This window comes from Schistocerca serialis, chromosome 2 (genome assembly GCF_023864345.2).
Source record: "Schistocerca serialis cubense isolate TAMUIC-IGC-003099 chromosome 2, iqSchSeri2.2, whole genome shotgun sequence".
Classification (NCBI taxonomy): domain Eukaryota; kingdom Metazoa; phylum Arthropoda; class Insecta; order Orthoptera; family Acrididae; genus Schistocerca; species Schistocerca serialis.
Window position 1 is genome coordinate 137618598 of NC_064639.1, and position 22601 is coordinate 137641198.

General features: G+C 42.7%; 1 pseudogene; it reads right to left on the reverse strand.

Moving 5' to 3' along the window:
- Positions 1-2198: 2198 nt before the first annotated feature.
- LOC126455785 (src substrate cortactin-like) lies at positions 2199-8198 on the reverse strand (annotated as a pseudogene).
- Positions 8199-22601: the final 14403 nt, after the last annotated feature.

The following is a 22601-nucleotide window of genomic DNA, read 5'->3' on the forward strand; positions in this document are numbered from 1 at the left end:
GCGGTCATGCGGTTGCAGATTGTAGCGCCTAGAACCGCTCGGCCAACCGGGCCGGCAAGGGAACATGGATTTTCTTGGGAATCAAAAGAACCAATTAAGCTAGACGAGTATCTGATGATAACATAATCCGGAGAATACCGAATATAACAGAGGCTATTGTAAATTTAGATGATAATCCTAATATGGAACATAATTTGTCTTTGAGGTTTGATGACGAACTGATAGAACCAGTTGTGAAATAGACAAGATAATTCGTCTTTTATGTTTGACGATTCACTCATAGAACTAATTGTGAAATGAAGAAAGGTTAAACTGGAACAATACAGAAACAGGACTGATGTACAGCAGCAAAGTAACTACGAATCTACTGATCTGTTCGAAATAAGAGAGGAAATGCGGTCTGTGTTCTTACCAGGACAAGAGGAGTATAGCAAGTAGGTGTGTGAATTGTGATAAAGCTGGTATGCCTGGAATGTTCCAGAATATTGTGTGTTTAGTATTTAATATATTAATTAACTAAAAATATTTGTGAATTCGAAGTTAACTCTGACATTAATTTTGTCTGTGCGCAATACATGTATTTTTGTAGAGTTCCGAAAGTAATACATATTAGAATCCTTACTTGATGTGGATGTTCAGTGAATTATTGTTCAATTTGTTCATCGTAATAATATATTAACGTACCTCTTTGCAGAAAAGCAAACTTTTTTTTGTTACCGTGTCATTCAGACACATATATCCTGTCAAGTAATAATAATCAGTCTCCCTAATAAGGGATGTAAATGTAACAGCTTGTAATGCTACTCCTTTTCTTATTCTGCAAAATAATGGAAGCCACGTGCATATATGCAGGATAATTCTTGAAATACCTGGTTTACCTATCCTGAACATCTAAATCAAGGAAGGGTAACTGTCTCATGTCGCTAAATATGTGAATGTCAATAACAATCTGACATTAGTCGGTATACTTCATAACAGTGGGTTTCTGATTTTTTTGTCATTGGATTGATCTTCTCCAGCAAATATGTAAATTATCGTAATTTAACAAAGCTTCGTCGACATCCAACAGTTGTTTAAAAGTTCGCTGTGAGGTTATGGACCAATAAATAATGCTCTTTTCAATCATTTTAGTTTATTACGTTTTGATTTCCTTGTTTCACACCAGGTTACGACGAAGAACATATTTGTTTCTACGTACCATTTACAAAGAGACGATACGCTATTCTGATTTTCTTCGGTGGATCTGACTGACGTACGTGCTAGGAACGCGGGCAACTTGTAGCTGGAGATATCAGGCGACACAATTTTATGCGCATTATCACTTTCGTAGCAAGGTTTCGTATCATACTTTAAAACTTGGCAACACTAGGCGACATGTGGGCACGTATTGTGGAATCGTGTGTTGTAGCGTTGCGTCGGTGGAATTCTGCCTGAATAAAACCGAGTCTTGCCTACCCTGGTCACTGCATACGAACAACACCAAGATGTAATCAAATTGTGCGTCATTAGGGTGTGGTATTCTATCTTACTGCCAGGCTTTTAATTCCCAGACTGGTATGACTTGCTTTCTGTATCAGAGCAGCTTGCGAAGAGGTAGAGGACATCAAAAACTACTAACTGATGTACAGACACCAAGGTTTGATTACCCGCACGGTATTTTAATAAGGGAAAATTACAATATACTCTCCTATTCATAAATGAAGAACAAGGTATTCATATGCGAGTGATGATGGGATAATAATTGTTACGGCGTAATGTCAAGCGCCGGCACGCCAGTTGGGAATGAGAGAGAAAAGATGGCTGTGAGAAGAAGTCAGTCAATCGCACGCTGACCGGACTTCCCTCCAGGAAGACAAAGCGACAGCAGCGGCCCTGTTTGAAGAGGACATAAGCACCACGACAGACTGATGACGGCCCAGTTCAATAGCAGCTTGAAGATTAGCTAGATCACTTTGCTTGTACTCTATATGTAGCACAGACTTGGGATGGTCTATACCAAAGAAGATTGCTTATTTTCTGATTGCAGATTATCTTCTATTGTAGGTGGTAGCAGCTGTTCATCAGCAACTGTGCTCTGGTTTGTCACTGTTGGATCTGAAATTCGTGGCTTCTGTGCAGTCGTGGCTGTTGGTGTAAGTGACCTCACTTTGTCGGGTGGTTCCGCAATTTCTTCTTCTTCTTGTCCATGATGTACTGAGGGAGTCGCCAGCTGTGTTTTCAAAATCTCTGCTTCCCTTCTAATATGGTCTGCAGTTTTCACTATTTGGTTACTAGGACTCCGGGGCTCTGCTCAAACATTTTGCTTTGGTTCTTCAATTTTCGCCATGTTTTCGAACTTCTCACGTATGTTGGATGGCCTGAGAGATCCAACATCAGGTTTAACTTTTTCATAATTTGTTCCAACTTTTTCTGGTTTTGCATTGAAATAATGTGCTGATTTATCAACTCTGTCTGCCTGGAGTCCAAATTTTCCACCAAATCCCTGTTTATGATCCGTTTGGCTTTCATGTTGATGAAGATTTTCATGATGAACCAACCAACTGCTGATTTACCTTTCCTGTCAGCTTGGACTCCAGATTTTTCACCAAAACCGGCAGCATAATTTTTTTCAGTTGTATGCTTTTCAGTCTTTTCTACATGATCCCAGCCCAAAGCAGACTTGTCCTGTCTGTCAGTTTCAACTCCAAATTTTCCACCAAAGCCTTTAGCATAATCTTTCTGTGACTCATATTTTTCGATCTTTTCTACATAATCTCAATCAGCTGCAGACTTATCCTGGCGATCTGCCTGAATTCCAAACTTCCCACCAAATCCAGAGCTGCAGTCCCTTTGTGACGCATTTTTTTTTCTATTATCTCTTTATATTCCCAACCTTCTACACTCTTGTCAACCCGGTCCTTGTGCACTCAAAATTTGCCCGCAGAGCCTGCACTGTAATCCTTCTAGGACACGTGCTTCTCTGTTTTTGCAATATAGTCATGTCCAACATCACACTGATCCATACTGTCTTTCTGCACTCCAAACTTCCCTCCATAGCCAAATGCTGCTTTATGTTCATCTTCCAACTGTCTTTGTTTAAGGATTGCATCTGTAGTTTCTTCAAATAATTTTTTATATCTATTGTACCAACAGTTCTTCCTGAGCTTTCAACTGTTCAGGATCCAGATCGTTGTGTTTGTTCAGTAATATCGTTAGCAAAAATCTGGGTCTGTCTCCCAGTCATCGTCATTTCCATCAGCTACCTGTAGATTTTGTTCAGCAGCCGCCTTCCACGTTGTGCAATATTTAAACTTGAAACATTTTATATGTCGCCCTTTGCTTGCGATACATCTGTGTAATTGCGAAGTTAAGTATAGTATCTTATCTTTTTGTAATAAAACTCATTAATACGACTGTTTGAATGTTTGTCTAGCGAACCGTGTAAGCAGGCTTCCTAGATACCACACTAATAAACACAAAAGAAACTTATTCGGCACGTACTTCTACAGAGCGCGACTTGCTATTAGTTTAACTTTGCCCATAGTTCCTCAACATCCGTCACACTGAAACGAAATGAAGCCCATTAATTGTGCTAACAACAGCTTATCTGCTCTTTCTAACATAAAGTTCTCGTATGCTTCTTGATGCAGTTGTTAACAACAGTAAACAGCGTGGCTATGATTGCTAATTCGTGTCACTGCTTTAACATTGTCAGTGTGGTCAGGTCTGACTGTAGCTTTGGTCCTTCTGAAGAATTAAAGATTTATGTAATTTTATGGTATCTACAAAAGCACCTATTTGTACCAGAGCTATTATGTGGAAAAACACCTTCCTATCACCGAAACTGCCAGTCAATTGACTATTTCCACTAGAAGACAAGTTTGAGCCTTTCGTCAGATCACAAAAAAAATGGCTCTAAGCACTATGGGACTCAACATCTTAGGTCATAAGTCCCCTATAACTTAGAACTACTTAAACCTAACTAACCTAAGGACATCACACACACCCATGCCCGAGGCAGGATTCGAACCTGCGACCGTAGCAGTCCCGCGGTTCCGGACTGCAGCGCCAGAACCGCTAGACCACCGCGGCCGGCGTCAGATCACAGCCTTGGACAGTTCCTGCGCACATGCGCTGCAGCGTATATTTCATTAGAAAGGACAAAATTATATCTGTCGTTTCAAGCTAAAATCAGGAGTCATCCACTGTACCTCGTAGTTCATTCACAATTTGACAACAAACCACGGCTTGATTCCTTTTTGATAAGAGAGCGATTCACAAGCGATTGGATTATCGATTATTGTCTCTTCCAAATTCAACTGATATTTACAATAAGAAATGAATTAAATAATAGGTGGTAAATCGAACCTAAAAACAAATTACTACTATTTGATTCGTAATACTGCTTATTTCTTCCTTTTAGTTCTACTGCACACAGGAACTAGTTCTAAACGATCTGTGATCGGTAAACGTGTGAGATACAATAAAATACAAGTAGAAGTACAAGCAAAATGGAAGATTTTCGGCATTTCATGACGCCCTTTGAAGGAAGTGATAGCTAACTAGTAAACAGAAAAGTTACATCTCAGTCGCATTTAATTGAAGTACAGTCCGATTATTCGGGTTACTGATGCGAATTCCTGCCGAATTAATAAAAAAATTTATTGTCCGTTGGATTTGGCGTCAAGAGCAATTTCCTGCCGACACAGACCTTGCTTATTAAATTCATTAAAATGTGAGAGAGCTTTTAGTAGACGCTGCTTGTGTTTTCGTCTGCAAAATAATATCGCCCGGAAGAGTTATTCTGATGCAAATTTCAGTCTTGATGATTTATTAAATCGAATTGCAAACAACAGAATCGTCAGAGAAATATTGCTAGGGTTCCAGCTGAACTTCGCTGCTGTGTATTTACGGAAATTCTGTCGTAAATCAGAAATGTCGTTCCACAAGTCGCAGAGCAAGACATGTAATGAAATTAACCAACAGAAAAGGGGTGCAAACAGCCGAAATATTAAAATGTTTGCATCACAAAGACACTTTCAAACATGTTAAGTTAATAAAAGCCTGTAAAAGTCAGTACACTTCCTAAAGACTTCAAATTTGACTTCACTATTGGACAGGAAGGGGAGAGGAAGATACCTGTCCAAAAGGATAGAAAATGTCTGATCCGTTAGTGTTTCATTACATGACTGCTGACCAAGCATTGAAAGCAGTTATTTCCATCCAGTAAGTGGGAGCATGTGTACATAGGTATTTAAAGAACCACATAAAACTAATCGTATTATGTGTAGATACCACATAAAGAGCAACTGGAAGAATCCTCAGGAACTGTAGTCCACACATGAAGGAAGTGCCCCTTACCAGTTAGAATTGATACAGTAAATAAAGAAAATCCCAAGAACATCAGTGCCTTCCTTAGAGGTTCGTATAGTAAGCGCAGAAGTATCATGTAGAGACTCCTCTCAACTGTAGCGGCTGACGTTACAAGAGAGGTACAGTGCAGTACAGTACAGTTTACAATTAAAATATGAAGAACATATGTTGCGAGAACACTAAAAAAAAATTCTATATAACGCTTCCTCTTTATCTGACGAAAATATCATAGGGATAATGACAGAGAGATTCGCGCTCACATAAACGCTTACCAACAATCGTTTTTACCGCACGTTATTCGCTACAGAAATAGGCGAAAGGGGTGCAGGTTGTGAGTGGCGAAGTGATAGTGGTACATAAAATACACCTGCCACACAAAGTGGTCATGATAAGACTACACTTAACCGTTTAAACAATATGTTGTTGTTCCTCCACTGGTTGTTGAACCACACGTTCAGAACAACAATGGGAACTTGTAAAAGTACCTGTTTCGCGATGTGCTGAAAACTCTAGTAAACAGTTTACGATCAGAAATCCGACGAGTCGGAAAGCGCCGATGGTTTCTTCGACAACAATAGGAGCATTACCATCGCGGAAGCCAAAAGCATACACCACACCTGTGTACTCTTCATTAGTGTTGATGTGTGGCATTTGAGCCAGCGTATGTAAGCCTACACAGATAACCGATGTTTCTGACTGATACATCTCAGCCCCTCGAACTAATTCACGCACAACACAGCACGAACAACTCTCGCTTTCAACGGGGTAGCTTATTGGCAGAGAGACATCCCGACCAAAGAGGTTGAAAATAACGAGTTGGACTGAGCTAGAATCAAATGTCAAAGAGGCTGGGTGAGTGAGGCACATACGTGCGTGCACCGCAGGTATACATCACTAGACTGGCAACACCGTATACAGAATCAGTAGTGTCACTGAAGCCAGCGCTTTAGAACTGCAATATGACGGCGAGCGCAAGGACGTCTAAACGGGTGTTTATTTGCTGATAAAAGAGTCGTAAAAATGTGGGTAACAAATTCGTCTTTAGAGTTTTGACATAACTGTCAATAAATGATTCGTGTTTGGCTGTAATTTTTCGTATAGCAGACAGAAGATACAAGGAAAGGAACATATCCCTGACAAGCATAATCAGAAACATCTTAAGAATTTTTTACTGTATTACTGTATGTAGGCCTAAATAATTACATTACAGTTTGTCTTGTCTGAAATACCGGCAGTAGGTTATGTATATTTTTAGGAGTTTTATAATTCAAGTATCAAGAGATGTACCTTAATGATATGTTTTTAGCCAGTCTCGGTCAACTTCAGGTTTTCTTTGAATAGCATGGTCGTTATGAAAGTGCTCCTATAAGTGTTTGTCATTGATAACAAGTGTCTTTATTCATTTGAGTGTTCTTATGGGACTACAGTCTGCTTGAAACGTGTGTACATGGAACTCGTTGTTCTCATAACACAGTTCTACAATATGTGTCTGAAAGTCATGGAGCGTACGAAAATATTTCCTCAGCTACAGAACTTATTTTTACCATCTCGTAAAGCCTACTTCATTTCATTACAGAAAATCTCGGTAGTGCCACATACAATCTTCCTCTCTCTGCCTTGTTACTTCACCAAACATCTGGCTTCAGTGAAAGATGCACCTATGCCAGTCTAGTAATGTATGTCTGTGGCGCGCACTTGAAAAAAAAAAAGCGTAAATTAAATGTAGCCTAGCACGGAAATCATTCTGAATATAGCTTGTATATAGTTATTGCTTGTAATATCACAGTAATAAAGATAGATGTGTATAGTTATTCGATTATCTCGTTGAGCGATAAAATATTCAGGTTATTAAATAACCATTAATTCCTGAAGGGCGGCAAAGAGCGATATTCGCCTGTGAGACGCTCATAAGTAATCTCTGAGTACAGCAATGTTAATCTTAAGCGGATAATTAATTTTTTCTTATAATCTAATTGTAGAAGAGGAAGTCTTTGTATTGGGGTGCTTTATGGCAGGTTGCCATAAGAATAAATCTTAATTTGAGGAAGTTGAAGTGAGAATACTGACCAGATCATTAATTATTTTTGAAAGCATGGAGTAGGAAAGTATTGTTCAGGGAATATACCAAAGTTTATGAGTGCTGAGGTACGTTTGTTTATTTTTTTCGACGATTCCCCTAATTTGATACGAACACCACTAAGACGTCGCTTAGTTCTATCGAAATTAATGCGAACTGATTTGGCGGACGAACCTGTACGCGGTCACGGCTGTAACAAGAGGAATTTTGCTCTCTTGTTTGAAGTTACGAAATCTATGGGACTGATAATCACTTCTCAGCAAGAGGCTGCATTGCATAGCGACAAACCCCGGTGGATCTAATGCGAGAAGAGTAAGGACGTTTTCAGGTATCAGGGTAGTCGAAGTAGGCAGCTTCATTGCATAGCCTTCCACTACATTCTCCGCTTTTGTGAAAACGTACACCGTTATTACTACTACCATTCAAACTTGGTTACACATCGACAAGGTAGAGTGCAGGTTATTAACCTGAAGTTATCATTTTACTTTCCGTATCAAAGAAAATTTCTTGGAACTTTTTTTTATTCAAAAATGGAGATCTTCAGTTTGTAATCTACACAGATTACTTTCTTGCCAATTAATTTAAATTCGGTCAAGAAGGAAATTTTAAAGATTCAATAATTATTCCCATTTAATAGTATAAGCATGCTTAAAATGATCGTTCGTGTCATATTCATGAATACTGATTATTCCTTATGGGCCACCTTGTAATGTACATGTAGTTGTAGACCTGCACTGTCATCCTCCATAAGAGCTTCAGACAGCCGCATCGCGGAAATGATAGAGAATATGTTTATATCACGTTTTCCTTTTAGAACGACTTATACTCTCCAGTTTGACGTATATCCTTTCCTCCCGAAATAACTAGTAAATATGTGGCACATTGAGGTGGCCGTGCTCCGTAATACTTTGATATGTAAATGGTAAAAATCCAAATACGTATTAATGGACGTTAATACGATGCGCGTCCCACCTTCTCTTTTATAGCGGCTTTTACTCTGCTCGGAATACGTTTAATGAAGTGTCTGAATGTCTGTGGAGGAATGGCAGCCCGTTCTTCCACAAGAACCGAACCCAGAGAATGTACTGATGGACGCTGGGGTCTGGAGAGAAGTCGACTTTCTAACTCATCCCAAAACTGTTCCATTGTATGGAGGTCAGCCCAGTCCAATTCAGGAATGTTATTGTCCTCAGACCATTGCCTACCTTGCTTTTCTAAGCTACCAGCTGGGCGCCACAGGCAGGCAAATAAATTGTAAGTGGGCTGCTCCTTTGTTGGCAGCGTTGTGTAGCGCTTTGCATTGAATCTCTGACTGCGCTTTCTTTGTAAGAGACTGTGGCTGGTCGGGCAGTTGGAAGTTGGTCGCCAGCAGTGATAGTACTGTTGGGCACTTGGAGGTGAACAGCCAGCAGTGGTGGATGTGGGGACGTTATAGCCAGAGGTGGTGGAGTTAGACGCTTGAAGTGTTGGCTCGAACGAACGATCTGGTCGTGTGTCCGTCATGGAAATGTAATTTGTCGATGATTATATAATCTTTTGGAACTGGATATCACGAACGTTTATATATTATATGATTTTTAAACTGGTTGCCCCATTATTAAGGTAAATACATTGTTTCCTACGCAACAAAATCTTTCCTTTGCTAACCATACCGCCAGTAGAAGTTAGCGCCGTCAGTAGTTAGAATCTTATACTTAGCTGGCAGTATTGGCGCTCGCTGTATTACAGTAGTTCGTGTAATGAAGGTATTTGTGAGGTAAGTGCTTAATGAAATGTATCGGTTATTGTTAAGATTTCTTTTTAGTCAGGGCCATTCTTTTGAATTAATTATTTGAAGTCAGGTTGTAATTTTTTTGAGCAGTCAGATTGCGCTGCACTAGAGTATTGTGGGTCAGTGTTGACATGACAAGAAAAAGTAAAGAGAAAGTAGGTTTAATTGCATTCAATTTCACTCAGCAGTTTCAGAAATAAATTCATAAGTTTCACCCCCCAGTTATTTCAGCTTAAGTAAAAATTTTAATAAAGAAGTTTTTAAAATGTAGAGTGAATCTTTCAAGTACTGTTTCAACTGTGGAGTTGAGACAACATTTGCAAACCCAACTTTGAAGAGGATTGATATTGTTTCTAAAATAAGGAGACGTTCCCTGTACCTTCTTTTATTTTTCTATCACTTTTTCTCGCACGGTATGGCCGAGTATATTCTGTGTAAATCTTAGTATCTTATTACAGTCATGTCCATCCCGATAGCTGAGTGGTCAGTGTGACGGATTGCGTTCCTACGGGCCCGGTTCGATCCCCGGCTGGATCGGAGATTTTCTCCTCTCAGTGACTGGGTGTTGTGTTGCCTTCATCATCATTTCAGCCGCATCCGGCCCGCAGGACGCCCAATGTGACGTGGAATGTAATAAGACCTGCACCAAGGCGGCCGGACCTGCCGCGCAAGGGGACTCCCGGCCAATGACGCCAAACGCTCATTTCCATTTCCATTACAGTGATTAGAAGCGCTTTTTAAATAAGTAATAACAACAGCTTCCAAATCTCGTTTAAGTATACCTTCACAGATGTCGGAACATAGTTCTGCTTACACACTCGGTCTCTAGAGACGGTTCAGACTGAAAATTCAAAGCTGATCATTCATACTGCAATACATAGTCTAAGAAACTGCGTTAACGATCAACAGACGCATTCAATTGAGAATGAACTCGTCAACCGCAGTTGCGGTTCCGTATTAGTTGTAGAATATTTCTGAAAAAAAAAATGAAAATTTGTGTTGGATCCAGACGCTTCGGTTCACCGAGCCCTCTTCCGGTAGCGACCCGAATCTCCATTAGTCCTGGTGTTTACTTTCCCTCGTGAACGCACTACATTGTTTTGATTCCTGCACAGGGTGAGCCACCATCTCCTCTGTCGTATCCTACTACTAATGCGGAACCATAATCAAAATTTGCGAGTTCATTCTTCACTGAATGCGGCTGTTGATCGCCAACGCAGTGTCTCACATACTGCACTACAGTATTCCATGCCATAGCAAGGAAATGACGAGAGAAAACAATGTCTTAGCCTGTTCACGAATCGCGCTAAAATACAGGATGTACGTAAATTCCCGTTACAAACTTCTATGACTTCTAGAAGGGAGTGAGTACATAACCCATATCCGGAAACGTACTTTATCGTTTCTACGACGGTTTCAACTCAGATGATTAAATCATCCATTTCTGCTTGAGGAACTGAACTGGGCGTAAAGCACTACAATTATTAGGTAACAATTCGAAACGGAACATAACAAAACATCCATTTATCACTTGAGCACATGTGTTTGTATTAACACTTGAACGTGACATTAATCCAAAACAAAAAAGAACCCAGTATACTGAACGTACAAACAGTACTGATGCATTACAACAGCGTCTCGATGTTACAGACTACGTTGTTACAGACATTGTATCTACGAAGCATGTTCTGGTACACGCTCTTCATCACACCTGGTGTCCCTTCAGTTTCCAGTGCAGGAGCCAGAACTCGTGCCAGCTCTGTGTCCATAAGAGTCTCCCAAATAAATTTTAAATCCGACGATCGCGGTGGAACCATCTCAGCCTATCCATCTTCCACCACATAATCTGTTGAGATATCCCCGAACCACATGTGAGAAGGGAGGTGCTGTACCACCTTACCGAAGCCATATTTCCTGACGGTCATCCGGTAGCACAGCTTCCAAGAACTGGCCCAAAGCATTTTGCAGAAAGCTCACTTATGCAGGACCAGTTAGCTTGAGTGGAAGGAGATATGGCCCAATCACATGACCATCTGGAATACCTGCCCAATTGTTGACACCAAAACAGTCTTGAAATCCCTGAATATACACTCCCGGAAATTGAAATAAGAACACCGTGAATTCATTGTCCCAGGAAGGGGAAACTTTATTGACACATTCCTGGGGTCAGATACATCACATGATCACACTGACAGAACCACAGGCACATAGACACAGGCAACAGAGCATGCACAATGTCGGCACTAGTACAGTGTATATCCACCTTTCGCAGCAATGCAGGCTGCTATTCTCCCATGGAGACGATCGTAGAGATGCTGGATGTAGTCCTGTGGAACGGCTTGCCATGCCATTTCCACCTGGCGCCTCAGTTGGACCAGCGTTCGTGCTGGACGTGCAGACCGCGTGAGACGACGCTTCATCCAGTCCCAAACATGCTCAATGGGGGACAGATCCGGAGATCTTGCTGGCCAGGGTAGTTGACTTACACCTTCTAGAGCACGTTGGGTGGCACGGGATACATGCGGACGTGCATTGTCCTGTTGGAACAGCAAGTTCCCTTGCCGGTCTAGGAATGGTAGAACGATGGGTTCGATGACGGTTTGGATGTACCGTGCACTATTCAGTGTCCCCTCGACGATCACCAGTGGTGTACGGCCAGTGTAGGAGATCGCTCCCCACACCATGATGCCGGGTGTTGGCCCTGTGTGCCTCGGTCGTATGCAGTCCTGATTGTGGCGCTCACCTGCACGGCGCCAAACACGCATACGACCATCATTGGCACCAAGGCAGAAGCGACTCTCATCGCTGAAGACGACACGTCTCCATTCGTCCCTCCATTCACGCCTGTCGCGACACCACTGGAGGCGGGCTGCACGATATTGGGGCGTGAGCGGAAGACGGCCTAACGGTGTGCGGGACCGTAGCCCAGCTTCATGGAGACGGTTGCGAATGGTCCTCGCCGATACCCCAGGAGCAACAGTGTCCCTAATTTGCTGGGAAGTGGCGGTGCGGTCCCCTACGGCACTGCGTAGGATCCTACGGTCTTGGCGTGCATCCGTGCGTCGCTGCGGTCCGGTCCCAGGTCGACGGGCACGTGCACCTTCCGCCGACTACTGGCGACAACATCGATGTACTGTGGAGACCTCACGCCCCACGTGTTGAGCAATTCGGCGGTACGTCCACCCGGCCTCCCGCATGCCCACTATACGCCCTCGCTCAAAGTCCGTCAACTGCACATACGGTTCACGTCCACGCTGTCGCGGCATGCTACCAGTGTTAAAACCTGCGATGGAGCTCCGTATGCCACGGCAAACTGGCTGACACTGACGGCGGCGGTGCACAAATGCTGCGCAGCTAGCGCCATTCGACGGCCAACACCGCGGTTCCTGGTGTGTCCGCTGTGCCGTGCGTGTGATCATTGCTTGTACAGCCCTCTCGCAGTGTCCGGAGCATGTATGGTGGGTCTGACACACCGGTGTCAATGTGTTCTTTTTTCCATTTCCAGGAGTGTATGTGGTACGAGACTTGCCGTTCGCTCAGACACGGCTGTTTTTCGAGTTCAAAACACAGTCCCCAGTTATCTAACCTTCATCTGTAGAGGGACGTGTCGATGCAGCGGTGCAGGAAACACGCGCAGCAGGCAACGCGTTGTGGAAAGTCGCTTGACCCATAGCGTGCACCCTTTGTAAGTGGTACGGATGTAATAACTGCTCGCACAGAACAACCCAGAACGTCCCACACGTTACTGTGACTAACATCTACTGCATGTACTATTGTTCGAGTACTCGTTGACGCGCTCTCTTCAACGCGATGCAGAACATCTTCAAATTCTGGCGTGCGACGTTGCCGTGCAACACCGCAGTCCTGCCTTCTCACGGTGAAGGTACCTGTTTCTCGGAGCACCCGCGTAACTTGTGCAAAAGTGTCTGTGTACTACGTGTGCTACGTTACGAAAAATGTTCGTGATACAGCCGACCAACGGTTCTTTCGTTACCTCGAGCTTCGCCATACACAAGGAGTGTAAAACGGTGTACCGAACAATGTTTACTATAGCGGGGAGGCAAAGGATTGAGTAGATCTCTCAGCAAGGCAGACGTTAAGTGACATCAGGCGACCGTCTGACGTAGTACACGTCATACAGTCTACCCTATTGCATACCAAGACAGGCAACTCTGAGACTTCGCTTTCCCTCAGCAAACGTGGGCGCGTTTCACATCTGAACACCAACCTTTGTAGAACGGGAACGATACCTTTCATCTACATCTACATCTACGTGATTACTCTGTTCTTCACAATAAAGTGCCTGACAGAGGGTTCAACGAACCACCTTCAAGCTGTCTCTCACTACTGTTCCACTCTCGAACGGCGCGCGGGAAAAACGAGCGCTTAAATTTTTCTGTGCGAGTCCAGATTTCACTCATTTTATCGTGATGATCATTTCTCCCTATGTAGGTGGGTGCAAACAGAATGTTTTCACAATTGGAGGAGAAAATTGGTGATTGAAATTTCATGAGAATATCCCGTCGCAATGAAAAACGCCTTTGTTTTAATGATTGCCACTCCAATTGACGTATCATGTCTATGGCACTATCTCCCCTACTTCGGGATAATACAAAACGAGCTGGCCTTCTTTGTACTTTTTCGATGTCATCCGTGAGTCCCATCTGATGAGCATCTCACGCCGCACAGCAATACTCCAGAATATGGCGGGCAAGCGTGGTGTAAGCAGTTTCTTTAGTAGACCTGTTGCACCTTCTAAGTGTTCTGCCAAAGAATCGCAGTCTTTGGTTGGCTCTACCCACTACATTTTCTATATGATCGTTCCAATTTACGATATTTGTAATTGTAATCCTTAAGTATTTAGTTGAATTTACAGCCTTCAGATTTTTGTGACTTATAGCATAACTGAAATTTAGCAGATTTCTTTTGGTACTCATGCGAATAACATCACACTCTTCTTTGTTCAGGGTCAATTGCCACTATTCGCACCATACAGATATCTTATCTAAATCATTTTGCAATTCGTATTGGTCATCTGATGACTTTACAAGATGGTAAATGACAGCATCATTTGCAAACAATCTAAGACGTCTACTGAGATTGCCTCCTATGTCGTTAATATAGATCAGGAACAATAGAGGGGCTATAATGCTTCCTTGAGGAACGCCGGATATGACTTCTGTTTTACTCGATGACTTTCCGTCTGTTTCTACGAACTGCGACCTTTCTGACAGGAAATCACGAATCCAGTCGTACAAAAATGGTTCAAATGACTCTGAGCACTATGGGACTTAACATCTGAGGACATCAGTCCCCTATAACTTATAACTACTTAAACCTAACTAGCTTAAGGAGATCACACACATCCATACCCGAGGCAGGATTCGAACCAGCGACGAAGCGCCTAGAACCACTCGGCCATACCAGCCGGCCCAGTCGCACAACTAAGGCGATATTCCATAGGCACGCAGTTTGGTTAGAAGACGCTTATGAGGAACGGTGTCGAAAGACTTCTGGCCATGAGTTCCTATTCAAAATATTATTTACTCACTCGCCTCCATAGGACCTAGAAGTTTGTAACGGGAATTTCCGAACACCGTGTATTGCGAGCACAAGGGAGATTAGACATCCGTCAAATGGAGATGTCAGCCGCTCCTGGAAGCGTAAGGAGACCGTATGAAAGAAAAAAAAAAGTTGGTAGAACACCTGGTCGGGAAAAAAAGAGGTTGTTAAGGTGACCCCTCGCAAGAAGCGGGAAATCTGCATTCGAGAGTCAAATACATGAAACTACCTGGCAGATTCAAACTGTGTGCCGGACCGAGACTCGAACTCGGGACCTTTGCCTTTCGCGGGCAAGTGCTCAACTATCTGAACTACCCAAGCACGACTCACGCCCCGTCTTCACAGCTTTACTTTCGCCAGTATCTCGTCTCCTACCTTCCAGTCTTCACACAAGCTCTTCTGCGAACCTATACTTTCTATCAGGAGTGCTAGTTCTGCAAGGTTCGCAGAAGAGCTTCTATGAAGTTTGGAAGGTAGGAGACGAGATACTGGCAGAATTAAAGCTGTGAAGACGGGGCGTGAGTCGTGCTTGGGTAGCTCAGATGGTTAAGCACTTGCCCGCGAAAGGTAAAGGTCCCGAGATCGAGTCTCGGTCCGGCACACAGTTTTAATCTGACAGGAAGTTTCATATCAGCGCACACTCCGCTGCAGAGTGAAAATCTCATTCAGTCAAATACATGTTTTCATTTGTTCTGAAACATTCTACACCTAACGCGGAAGCATAATCGGAATTTGCGAAGTCATTCTTAAATGGCCGTTCATAATTCATGTCTTCCTCTATGGAAGGGAGAACATGAGGCAGTAGACAGCGTAGAGCACATTACCTTATCTGTGGCTAACGTTATCGATGAACGTGTTTAATCGCTGACTTATTACTGGACATTTTATTCACGAATCTACTTTTTGTTCAGGATGAAAGGTAGGCGGCACGTGATATTTACGCCTGAAAGATGCTGCTTTATGACAGGGTGCCCTGTCGTATCACTACAATCAGTGATCGTCCCAGATCTGTTCCTGTACTGTACAAAGCACATAATGCTGTAAAATTTCATTGTATCCTTTCACGTTTAGCGTTTTCTAAAGCGCTTTCAAACACGAAGAACATCCTCGTACCGTAAAACCACCTCGTCCTTTCTTTGATGTTAAGACTACACGTGAAGTTGCCAAACATAGACCCTTAAAACGGATTCTCACAGTGTTTGCGTGAGTAATCGTTCATAGTCAAAAACAGCCCAGTGACATCGCTTTGTACACTGCCCCAAGCACAGCTTAGCATGGACTGCTGAAATGTGTGTCTTATGGGTAGCTACTCAGCCGTTGTAACCCATTATTTTTAATTCTCTACGCACAGTCATTATGCTATAAGGACTGCCGGTAGTACTTTGTAGTTAGTTCCTTGAGATTTTTTTGGGAACCACCCTCCGCAATGCTTGATGGGTCCTGTTCCTCAGTATTCGAGGTCTTTGTTTTAACTATAGTCATTCCTTAACGTTTCCACTTCACGAAACCATGACCAAGAGTCGACTTTGGAAGCAGTTGAGGGTTGAAATGGCCCTGATGGGTTTTTTACTCAGAAAACATCCTATGACCAGTTCACATCCAAAGTTTCTGAGCTCTGCTGACCAACCCATATTGTGGTTACTGTTTCTGTATTGATAAAAAGCTACTTACGGCCTCCTTTATACAGGCGGGTCCACATCTCATGACATCTAGCGGTCAGTTCCCCAATACATAGGTGTTTCCGGATACATTTCCTCAGACCGTGTACTTGCGCTACCGTCCTACTATATTGTAATCGCACGATACGTAGAATTTCGCAAACAGGTCCTCGCTGGTGTCGCAATTTTAATGCCCAACAATGGATCAACGGTTCGGCGTGATGTAGAATACGGTGATGTTCATGGTGGCATGGCACCCTCGCGGATGTCGCTGATGGTCGCAGACACTGCTCCAGGCGAGCAGGGGCTTTAATCACGCTCGCCGCGCAGTCCGCAGGACTTCCTTTTGATGGCGCGGACGCGCAGTCCGTGACGGTAACGGCCCACGTTATGAATTCGCCGGGCCGCGCCTTCCGCCCTCCCGCCGTAATCTCGCCAGCTGGCTTTGATTCACGACCTGCCGGCGCCGGTCCGTTTCAGGCCGACTGCGCGGGTTTTTCGGCCTGGAAAAACTTACGTCCGCAGTGAAATGAGCGCAGGGGGTGTCGAGGCCGGATACAGAAATGGAGCTGGGCCAAAGGGTCTTTCAACTTTCCGAGTGGAGCTCCGCCCTTTAATGCAATGCGCCGTGGCAAACGCTGTCGACAGATGTTCGAAAATAACGCGGAAGTACTCGCAAAGAGCATCATGTGAAATCGCCTTTGATTTGCTTTAGTTTTCTTCAACCTATTTATGCTTGTGCATGGACACTATTACGTTTCCTAGTTCAGTCTGACTTAACCGTAGCCTGGGACTCGCTACAGACATTAGTAATGTTCACGTTTATGCACGAATTTGTCTTAGAAGGAACATTGAAACGTTATGTGATAGATAACGATAAAAAGTGGTTCAAATGGCTCTGAGTACTATGGGACTTAATTTCTAAGTTCATCAGTCCCCTAGAGCTTAGAACTACTTAAACCTAACTAACCTAAGGACATCACAATCATCCATGCCTGAGGCAGGATTCGAATCTGCGACCGTAGCGGTCACGCGGTTCCAGACTATAGCGCCTAGAACCGCACGGCCACCCCGGCCGGCCAAAACGATAGAACTACCCTTGTTTTTTGACCTGCTTCCCTTTAGTCAAAGTCTTTTTAGCCGACAGTTTATGGTGAGTAGTTTCCAATCCCAAAGTGCTTTTTTACAAGGTTATGTAGTCAAATTGTTTTAAGATGGACCTCAGAGCGTAAAAAATCTACAGAATAGATTTGAAACTCTAGAAATCCATATTTCAAATCGTTCAGTCTACTAAAAAATTTCCAAAGCTCATCCGCGGGCTGGTGCGTCATCTTGAAGGCAGATGATGCTATTATCTTCGAAGTCGATTGAAGTGTGCTATAGTTATCGCTTTACCCTGTGCAAGGTAATCAGTGACATGCATTAGTTTTGTCTCTGACAGATGACATCAATTCTACCTTTGTTGTGTACTGGTACAAGTTCTTACCTCTGAGCCGTTGTTTCGTTTCTGGCATGAAGAGGTGGATTAAAATCTTTCCCCGTGACAAAATTATTGGAGTACAGTCAGCGGGATTTAGAACGTACCAAATGTAGATTTGAGCTATTTTTGGGAAACAAACAACAAATGTGCCAGCACTTTGCTCCAACACAGTTAATGCTCATGTGAAAAGTAACGAAAGAAGGAATCAAGGTCAGAGTTTAGCGTTCCATCGACGAAGGGATTGTGTTAGAGAAGGATTTTATGGAATATAAAATTCACCACAACTGTTGCATAGTTCTTATGCAAGAAACAGGATGCGTTTAGTTACCGTAGTTCAAAAATGGTTCAAATGGCTCTGAGCACTATGGGACTTAACTACTGTCGTCATCAGTCCCCTAGAACTTAGAACTACGTAAACCTAACCAACCTAAGGACATCACACACATCCATGCCCGAGGCAGGATTCGAACCTGCCACCGCAGCAGTCGCGCGGTTCCGGACTGCGCGCCTAGAACCGCTAGACCACCGCGGCCGGCAGTTGCCGTAGTTTGTTCGGCTAATACAAAGAGGGATGTCACATCATCGGCGCAGGAAGAAATTACAAAGGGAGACCCACTTTTATTCTTTCTTTATGTAAATGACCTGCCATTCAATTAGAATCATTAGGCAGAGATAGTATGTTAGCAAACGTTCCCGAGCTTAGGAAAGAAGCATTAAAAGAACAGTAGATGATGTTTTTGTGAAAATTATTGACTTGATCAGTACGAATGGGGTAAAAGTTTATAAAACACAGTTAATTCAGTTTTGTACCATCAACAATATCCCACCGACTAACCTAGTACGACTACACGTGTTCTAGATGTAGTGTCTTTTGAAAACGTTGTGAATCCAGGGTTCTAACTAAGCCACTGCGAACATTTTGAATAAAAATTGCCAGAAATGGTGACAGAAGACATCCGCTGTAAGGAGTAACCGTCAATCTGCAAACGGCTTTGTCAAAGAGGTCGGATGAGGGGAGAGAGTTTCTGGGGAGAAGGCGGAAGAATCACAAATCATCAACCACATGCGGATGCAAAAGGCAACTAAATCTACTGCATTAAAGACACAGGACATGCGGCCTGTAATTGCAAAAGTGTCATTATGATCTCTTTCTTGGTAACAACTTCGAAATTAGTACTCCTTTTGAATAACCAAAAGGAGATTTCCAAGGGTGGGGGGTGAGGCTGATAGCAAGAAAAATATTGGAAAAGCCACCTGAAAGGTAGCAACCTACGACTTAAAGGGTAGTATAAGTTTGAAGGGGAGCTAGAAAATCTGAAAAGGGAAATACGAAGGCTCAGTCTAGAAACGGAAGGGATCAGTGAAGTTAAACGAAAAGAAGATAAGGATTTATGGTTAGACGAATACATGGTAATATGAACAGAAACAGAAAATAGTATAATGGAAGGGGGATTTGTTATGAACTGGAAGGCAGAGAGTGAATTACTGTCAACAGAAATACGGTTGTTCTCATTCGAAGCGAGAGCAAACGAGTACCAGTTACAATAGTTCAGGTCTACATGCAGATGCCATAACCAGAAGATGAGGTATAGAAAGTGTATGAGGCTAGTGAAAGGGTAATTCAGTACGTAAATGGTGATGAAAATCAAATAATCATGGGCGAGCTAGAGATACTAAGAGATGAAGAGGTTGGCAAAGAGAGAAATACGTAGCGGGCTGCATGAAACAGTCAGAATACTGATAAGTAGCAAAAAGAAACAAAAAACTAATAAACGAGGTAGAAAGTTGTAAGTTCGTAGGTCTGCATAGTAATGAGCAAGTAATGCTATACGTTAATGTTTGGCTACATTTCTCTAAGAATTACAGGATGTGTTGAATGTCATGAACAGTGTAATGAGTGCAGAAATATGGATTGAGAGTAAACCGAAGAAAGACGAAAATGAGAAGTAGCCTAAATGAGAACAGCGAGAAACTTAATATCAAGGTTGATGGTCACGAAGTAGATGAAGTAAGAAATTCCACTAGCTAGACAACAGACTAACCGATGGCGGACGGAGCAAGGAGGTCATCAAACGCAGACTATAATTGGAAAAAAGGGCATTCCTGGCCAAGAGAAGTCTGCTAGTATCAAACATGCGCCTTAATTTGAATAAGAAATTTCTGAGAATTTATGTATGGAGTACAGCATTGTTTGGTAGTGAAACATAGACTTTGGGAAAACGCGAGCAGAAGAAAATCGAAGCATTTGAAATGTGGTGCTACAGAAGACTGTTGAAAATTAGGTGAAGGAAAAAGGAGGTTCTGCGCTGAATCGGGGAGGAAACTCTGACAAGAAGACGGGGATATTTGTTAAGACATCACGGAATGACTTCTGTAGTGTTAGAGGGCGCTGCAGAGGGTAAAAACAACATCGTAAGACAAAGATTAGAATACATTCACCAAATAATTAAATTATTAAGGACGTAGGTTGCAAGGGCTACTGTAAGATGAAGAGACTGGCACAGAAGAGGAGTTCGTGGCGGGCAGCATCAAACAAATCAGAAAACAGATGTTTAAAAAAAATAGTATCCCTTGTGCTGTTGACACGTTTCACATCATTACGTTTACAGGTCCTCCCCGATAGCTGAGTGGTCAGCTTGACGGATTGCCGTCGTACGGGCCCGGGTTCGATTCCCGGCTGGGTCGGGGATTTTCTCCGCTCAGGGACTGGGTGTTGTGCTGTCTTCATCATTACTTCATCCTCATCCTGTGGTCATGTCGCTCAATGTGGCATCGAATGTAATAAGACCTGCACCAAGGCGGCCAGACCTGCCCCGCAATGGGCCTCCCGGCTAATGACGCCAAATGCTCTTTTCCATTACGTTTACAGTGGGTACCATTTATGGTACAAGTAGCTAAACTAACTAAGAGATCAAGAAGACGGAGCCGTAGCACTTGTTGAAAGATAGAGAAGGAGATAAGCCGCTTTCTTCCAGATTAACCATCCCGACATTCTCGTTAAACGATTTAGAGAAATCTCACGAAGCCTAAGTGTGGATCGCCGGTCGGAGCTGTGAACGGTCTGTCGTATTACTGCTCACCTCGCTTGCTGATTTGGATGTATTCGTGTTTCATCGCGTAAATTGCGTTTCTCAACGGTACATACGGACTCGTCCGGTGTAGGTAATGATTTGAATAGAAAGACATGTCCGGGATTTGGTGCTACGGTATTACAGTAACAGTCACACGGCACATAAGCCAAAGAGAATGTGCTCGTTTCACATTCACAAGTGCCATTGCGACTTGATTGCTGCCTACTGAATTTCGGGTTCATAGCGCAATGTGTCGCATCCCGAACGTTTTGTTATTCCGTATAAATTTAATTTTGTATTCTATGTGACTCTTTTCTGTTCACTTTATTTCTAGTAGAAGTCGTCTTGAACGCAGACAAAGAGAAAGTAGGAGCTACCCACCTGCAAGCTCAGGACACCCATAATTGGTAAATAAAGTACCCCTAAATTAGAAGGATAGTATTCGGGATTACGTTTCAGACATTATTTATGTTAATGGGCTTTGCATCGAACAAATGGGAATGAGCTAAACACGCTTAGAATTTACATCAATAACTGCGACAAAGACACAAGCCTATGAAACGTGATTAGAAACCTAGAGGCTAGTGATGACACAGTGTTAATGTCGAGGAAAAGTACATGTGTTTAAGGAGGGAATGTAGTAAATATATGATGAGTGGCAACTGAATGTGAAGGTGTCACTGTAACGAACTTGAGAGTAAGTGTTGTGAGGTACCATATAATGACAGTAATTACGAATTTTTTGGGGCACGAAGCATAGTTAACAAATGAACCACTTGCGCTTACAACACAGATGTTGTCTTTGAGAATACAGCAAATAATGCACAAGCGTCGTATAACTAGTGATACAGTATATTTTCACGAGAATGGGATACTTAAGTGATTTTTAGTTTCTCTTATACACGATTAATAGTAATAGTACAATATTAACAGCCTGTGTATAGCTGCGATGCAACGAAGTTCTGATGAGGGGCACCATATCCTGAAAGTTATTTATAATACGGGTCATACGTAATATGATGTACCGTAGAAAAGCAGTAGGCAAGTAACAGTATCTACAGAACCCACGCAGAGTTGTGTTGGCTTGGAGTAAGCAGAGGCAACCACCAACATTGTAAAATGTGATAAGTTTAGCTTATCGAAAATGGCTGCAGAAAACCACCTATAGATGTAGGTATTTCCGATTGGCACAGCAGAGCTCCAGACGTTCTGAGGTAGCCGCATGCCGAAGGGAATTTTTAGAAATCCTTATTGTTGAGCATTGAGAAACTGAGTATCACTTCCATTTTTTTCGGTATTTTATCACCGTTTCCGTTTAGTCGTAATTAAGTGCAACTGTTTCCTTTAATGGAACACAGTCATGAAGTTCTACTGTGTTTCTTTTGTGTTACATTATTTATGTTAAGAATGATAAATATAGCAATATCCAGAGGACGTAGACTGTAAAGCATACTTTATATGATCTGTTATACGAGAAGAAGACAAGCGTTCAAAAAGCAAATAAAGAACTAAATGTTCAAAAATTGGGCCATATTCTTTTTGCCAACACACCAAAAGTAACTGATTGAAGACCGCTCACGTTTTTGCCATTTTTTGTATATATATTTTTTTGCTGGACACTCCTTTCATA